A 6000-nucleotide genomic window follows, 5' to 3' on the forward strand; every position below is an offset into this window, starting at 1 on the left:
CATTGTTTCCATGATGACGCCTTATTGTGCTGTGCAGTTGGAATCATCAAACAGGAGGCTGAGTGGAGTGGGGGGGGGATCTGTCTGTTACAGGCAACCACAAGGCACTCCCATGATGCTTTGCCAATGGCATTGAAGGAGAAAGCCTTATGGTGCCTGGCATCTTACAGTGTCTTGCCTGGTTCCCTGGCTGCTTGGATGCTGTCCATGAAGCCTGCCAGTCAGATGCCACAGAGAGGAGGGTAGAGTGATGGGTGTGATGCGTCACGGCAGTGGGCTGAGATGATCAGGGGCCTGCATGGCAAGGGCCCTGGGTCCAGTGGCGTGGACGTGGGACGACAAGGAAGCGCTAATTTAATCAGTGATTCCCCGCTGTGTCATGTCATCATCACCGATGGCTTTGCGATGTCTTCTCCTTCGTCACAGAGCGTCTGGGCGCCAGGAAGACTTGCCGCCGGAGACTTTCACACACAGTTTCACAGCATGGACGTTGTTATTTTCAGCTCGATTTAGTATATTTCCATTTGGCAGACAGCAAAAAAACAAAACAACACTAAGATGTGAATGGTGGAGATGGAGGGAGAAAATGAGGAATGTGTTTTCATGTTGATTTATTTGATTTGTCCAAGGAAAGGGTTGCTAATATTGGGGGCCCTGAACTGCATGGGGTGTGAACAACAATTTTTTATTTTCGTAAAGATTAAAGGCCCAGTCAGTCAAAAACATGTTTTCCTGTTTTAATATACACTGAGTGTACAAAACATTAGGAACACCTTCTCTTTCCACGACATAGACTGACTAAGTGAATCCAGATGAAAGCTACAGTATGATCCCTTATTGATGTCACTTGTTAAATCAACTTCAATCGGTGTAGATGAAGGGGAGAAGACAGGTTAAAGAAGGATTTTTAAGCTTTGAGACAGCTGAGACATGGATTGTGTTTGTGTGCCATTCAGAGGGTGAATGGACAAGATAATGGTGCCTTTGAACGGGGTATAGTAGTAGGTGCCAGGTGCACTGGTTTGAGTGTGTCTAGAACTGCATCACTGCTGGGTTTTTAACGCTTCCCGAGTGTATCAAGACCAGTCCACCACCCAAAGGACATCCAGCAAACTTGACACAACTGTGGGAAGCATTGGGGTCAACATGGACCAACATCCCTGTGGAACACTTTCGACACCTATAGAGTTCATGCCCCGACTAATTGAGGCTTTTCTGAGGGCTAAAGGGGGTACAAAAGTGTTCCTAATGTTTGTACACTCAGAGTATATTTCCACACTAGTCTATTTATTTAACTAGGCAAGCCAGTTAAGAACAAATTCTTATTTACAATGACGGCTTACCCCAGCCAAACCCGGATAACGCTGGGCCAATTTTGCGCCAACCTATGGGACTCCCAATCACAGCCGGATGTGATACAGCCTGGATTCAAACCAGGGACTGTAGTGACACCTCTTGCACTGAGATGCAGTGCCTTAGACCGCTGCGCCACTCGGGAATCTAAGAGCTGTTTGAAAAGACCGTCTGAAATTTCAGTCTGTTTTGGTGGGATGGAGTTTTGCCCTGCCTGGTGTCATCACCAGATGGTAAATTGGTTATTAGACCAATAAGAAAGAGAGTTCCAAACCTCTCTGCCAATAACAGCTAGTTCTCCCCTCTCCACTAAGACCACACTCAGACCACTCTCAGACAGTCCCAGCAAAATTCTTGCCAAAGAAATTGCTCTTTACTATAAATTATTAGTTTTCTTTTTGACAATTTGAATAGAACAAAAATCACAGTAAGGTACTTAATAATTGTTACCCAGAAATGATTTGATATTGATATGAAAACTCGGGTTGGCAAAATGATCATATAATTGTGTAACTAACAACTATGAACTATAATCGTGAACTCGTCATAATCGTCTTAATGCATTAATTTTACATTATATTCAAGTAGATATAGTTTACCCAACAGCAGTTTTTTCACTTCTATATGAAGTGTTAGAAGTTGGTAATCATTTTACGAGTAGAACGTGCATGGCCAGGAGGAGAAGCTTCCAAAAGTTCAAAGCTGTTAAAACCATTCGTTTTTGAGAGGGGTGTCGCCAAAGCTGTGTTGGATTCATTAGGTATGTCGTAGGTCATTTTCAAAGATGCACTATCATACATTACAAGCTCAATACATTTTTGACAATTATGACAATAACTGTGGCCATTTGCATGACAATTAATCGGTCCCCAAAATTCCATAATTGTCACATTCCTAATGAAAACTGAAAACTAGCTGTTATTGGCAGGGAGGTTTGGAACTCTCTTTCTTATTGGTCTATTAACTAATTTACCGCCTGGTCACCAAAACTCCATCCCACCAAAACAGGCTGAAACAGGCAGTCTTTTCAAACAGCTCTTACACTAAAAAGGCATTATCACAATTTTCACAATTTCACAGTATTATTTCAACTTCATAGTGTGAAAATATAAAACACAGGAAAATCAAGTTTTTTACTGCACTGGGCCTTTAACAATACATTTAACAAATGTTGAATTTAAAATACACTGTGTCTGGCCTGGAGTTTCTTTCAGAAATACACACAGCCATGGGCAGAAGGCTGAAGACAAAAAAAAAGTCATTGTTTGTGTGTGTGAAGAAATTGAAGAAATTATTGAGATGGGGAGATAGAGAAATGGGACATAGCATAGAAAGTGGCGCAGTCACGGTTTGAACACATGCACCCAGGGGCAATGTGGGATCTTTGGTAGGCAGCAGCACCAGTAGACCACAAACCAACCCACAGCGAAGTAAAATACATTTATGGAGGTGTTGAAATATGACGTTTCCATCCGTTTCTATTTTGAACCACTGCCCAAAATACTGTACCCCTGACTGAGGTGTCTATCTACCCTATAGGGGGTGGGCCTGACTGAGGTGTGAGTCCCTTTGGCCAATCTACCCTATAGAGAGTGGGAATCAGCCTGTACCTGATTGATTAATGTGAGGGGTGGTTGATGGTTTTCCAAACACATTGTTTTTTTTGCAGACCATCTGAACAGTGAGACATTGTTGTTTCATAATGTTTGTCCCAGGAAATTGGGAATCTATTTTTGTTAGACCTAAGCAATGACAGGTAGCCTTTAAATGCACAGTCATCATCTTTGTTTAATTTGGTATCTAACACATTTTCAACTTTACAACAATGTAGAATGGGGAATATTTAAGATTATTAAAGTTGTTATTCATTTTAGAGTGATTAACACTATATGTTTTCCCTTTCTGTAATACAAATGATTTCCAGTGTTCTGGTTGTGCGGGTTTATGTTCACTAGACTTGATGATGTGTGTTAAACTCATATCTGTTGATAGGTATTGACGCCAGACTGGAGTTCCAAGGACCAAGGACACTGTTTGTTGTTGTATTCTGTGAAACACTGTGTGATTCTGTAGCAGCTGTCAAAGTGGTTTTGACTTCCTGGTGCTATATCATTTAGATATGGGCATTCTCGGCGAAGGCCAAGTTAGACCTTTTATCTGCTTCTGTTCTGGAGTGCTGTTGCAAGTAGTAATAAAACCAGATAGATTTTTGATTGACTATATCCACGACTGCTCTTCTGTTCTTTTCACTAAGGTTTTCAGCAGTGTTTGTTGAGCAAAGCTTCAGAATCAGCTCCGGGGAGGTGTATTCCTCTTTTGTGGAAGCTTCTGTGGTTTCTCTCACTCAAAGGTTGCCTTCCCTTGGTATCTAAACTGGGTTTCAGTGAAAGAGCCTTGTGTATTGTCAAGTAATAATCTTGGTTTCGTTGTGATTGACTTGTGATACCAGTATCAGACATTTCTGGAGCCGTATGACAGCGTTCTGGAGCAGTACGACAGCGTGGTCTGTTGGTACGGGGTCTGCAGTGTGGAAAAGCTTGTTCCTAGACACTTTTGGAGCCGTACGACAGCGTAGTCTGTTGGTACGGGGTCTGCAGAGTGGAAAATCTTTTAGTCTATTGGTACGTGGTCTGCAAAGTGGAAACACTTGTTCCTCGAGTGGGGGACTTGACTGGTCTGTATGTTGGAGGCACAAACTGTACATTCGGGGCGAATGATGCCTGGTGTGACCCAAGTGGGTGTTTTGCACGTGAGTGCTCTGCAGTTAAAACCATATTAAATAAAAACGTGAGCGGCATCGGCTTCGGGTGGTGTCGGCCTAGTGAAAAAGTAACCTATTGGTATTACTTACCACACAATTGTGAGAGCTCTCTGGGCCAGGGATTTGCAATACTGTGTTTATTGTGTGTAGCAGTGTGGTGAAATCTTGTTCAGATTAGTTTGGACAAGTCGGGCATAAGCCTCTGGTGGATAGAGCCTGTGTTGAGTGTCACATTGTTGGTTCACTTTTATGACTAAGGTTTAGAACCCCCAGGGTGGCGCGACCACTCGATCAGGTTCTGTGAAACCATACGAGGGGGGCAGCAATGGCTCCAAGCAAGGTACAGTAGAATTGTGATTACCCACAAGCCGTTTACACTTCTAGAGGTGGAACGTCTGCTGGGTTCTCTCTCTAATCTCAAGACTCATTGTCACAATCATAAATTCTGTGAGTTTCGCTCTCCAGGACCAGCAACCCCCCCATCTCCCTTTTTGTTGGTGTGTCAATTTTTTTGTTGACTGACACTGTACGTGACCGCGATCAGACCACTGCCGAGTCGGCTGCAAGGCTGGCTACCAAACCTGTTAAGGTTTCATTCAAGGGTTCACGTAACTCCTGTTTTAAGTATGGCCACAGAGCTATTGATTGCAAGAAGGTTAATCATGTCCAGTCAATTGAATTTACCACAGGTGGACTCCAATCAAGTTGATCAATGGAAACAGGATGCACCTGAGCTCAATTTCGAGGGGGTCTAAAAGGTATTTCTGTTTGAAATATTTAACACATTTGCAAAAAGTTATAAAAAACAGTTTTTGCTTTGTCATTATGGGGTTTTGTGTGTAGATTGATGAGAGAGAAAAAAATCCATCCATTTCAATATAACGCGGTAATGTAACAAAATGTGGAAAAAGGGAAGGGGTCTGAATACTTTCCGGATGCACGGTATATATAATGCACAGGAAAATTTGGGGGGGTGAAATGGTGTTTACTCCTTATTTAACCCAAGGTAGCAAAATAAGAACTAAGGCGTATAGCCCAGAAAAATAACTGGTTAGATGTTTTTAAAGAGACATGATTCACGGTACTCATTGCCCATCATTTGACGTTTTAAAAATACACTTTGGAAGTTTAGTATAGTAAATGTTAACCCCAAAACTTTTATCCGGAGGGTTGACAGTATTGCTCTTAATACTGGAGGTGTCTCCCTGTTAACAGTTTTTATTCAACCAGATTTATTCATGATTGACTATATCTACGACTGCTCTTCTCTTTTATTCACCTGAAAATCCCCTTTACAATTAGCAATACATTAAATAGAGTAGTCTGGATTTCAGTATGACCCAAGTCGTTCAAGTGCCTTATGAGAAGTCTGCTTTAAATGTCAAAATCCCCCCCCCCCCCCCCCCCAGTTTTTGAGCCACTGAGGTTGAAGTAACCTTTGAGTCCCTATTCAAAACATAGCTGTAAACATGAGGCTGGTATTGATCTTTACTTGTCTGAGGTGGCGTCCCAAATTGCACCCCATTCCCTTTATAGTGCACTACTTATGACCAGGGCCCATAGGGCTCTAGTCAAAAGTAGTGCACTTTAAAGGGGAAAAGTTTGCCATTTTGTACGCACCCTGTGGAAACCATGCTTGCTCTTGAAACATAATAAACGCTCAGTACTTCACAGGCAACAAGTAGGTCACTACCTCCCAGTGAGTCACTCCATGTATTGCGACAGTATTGACCACCAGCAGTCTCAGACATCTTGGATCAATCTTGGACAAGGTCAATTCTCTCTAAATTCCCTTCTTGAAAGAAAAATATGTGGTAACATTTTTTCCAATGGGGTATGGAGAAGCATTTAAGATTCAGTTCCCATACAAACACACTCATGAATGT

The sequence above is a fragment of the Salvelinus alpinus genome, chromosome 29, assembly GCF_045679555.1.
Source record: "Salvelinus alpinus chromosome 29, SLU_Salpinus.1, whole genome shotgun sequence".
NCBI lineage: Eukaryota > Metazoa > Chordata > Actinopteri > Salmoniformes > Salmonidae > Salvelinus > Salvelinus alpinus.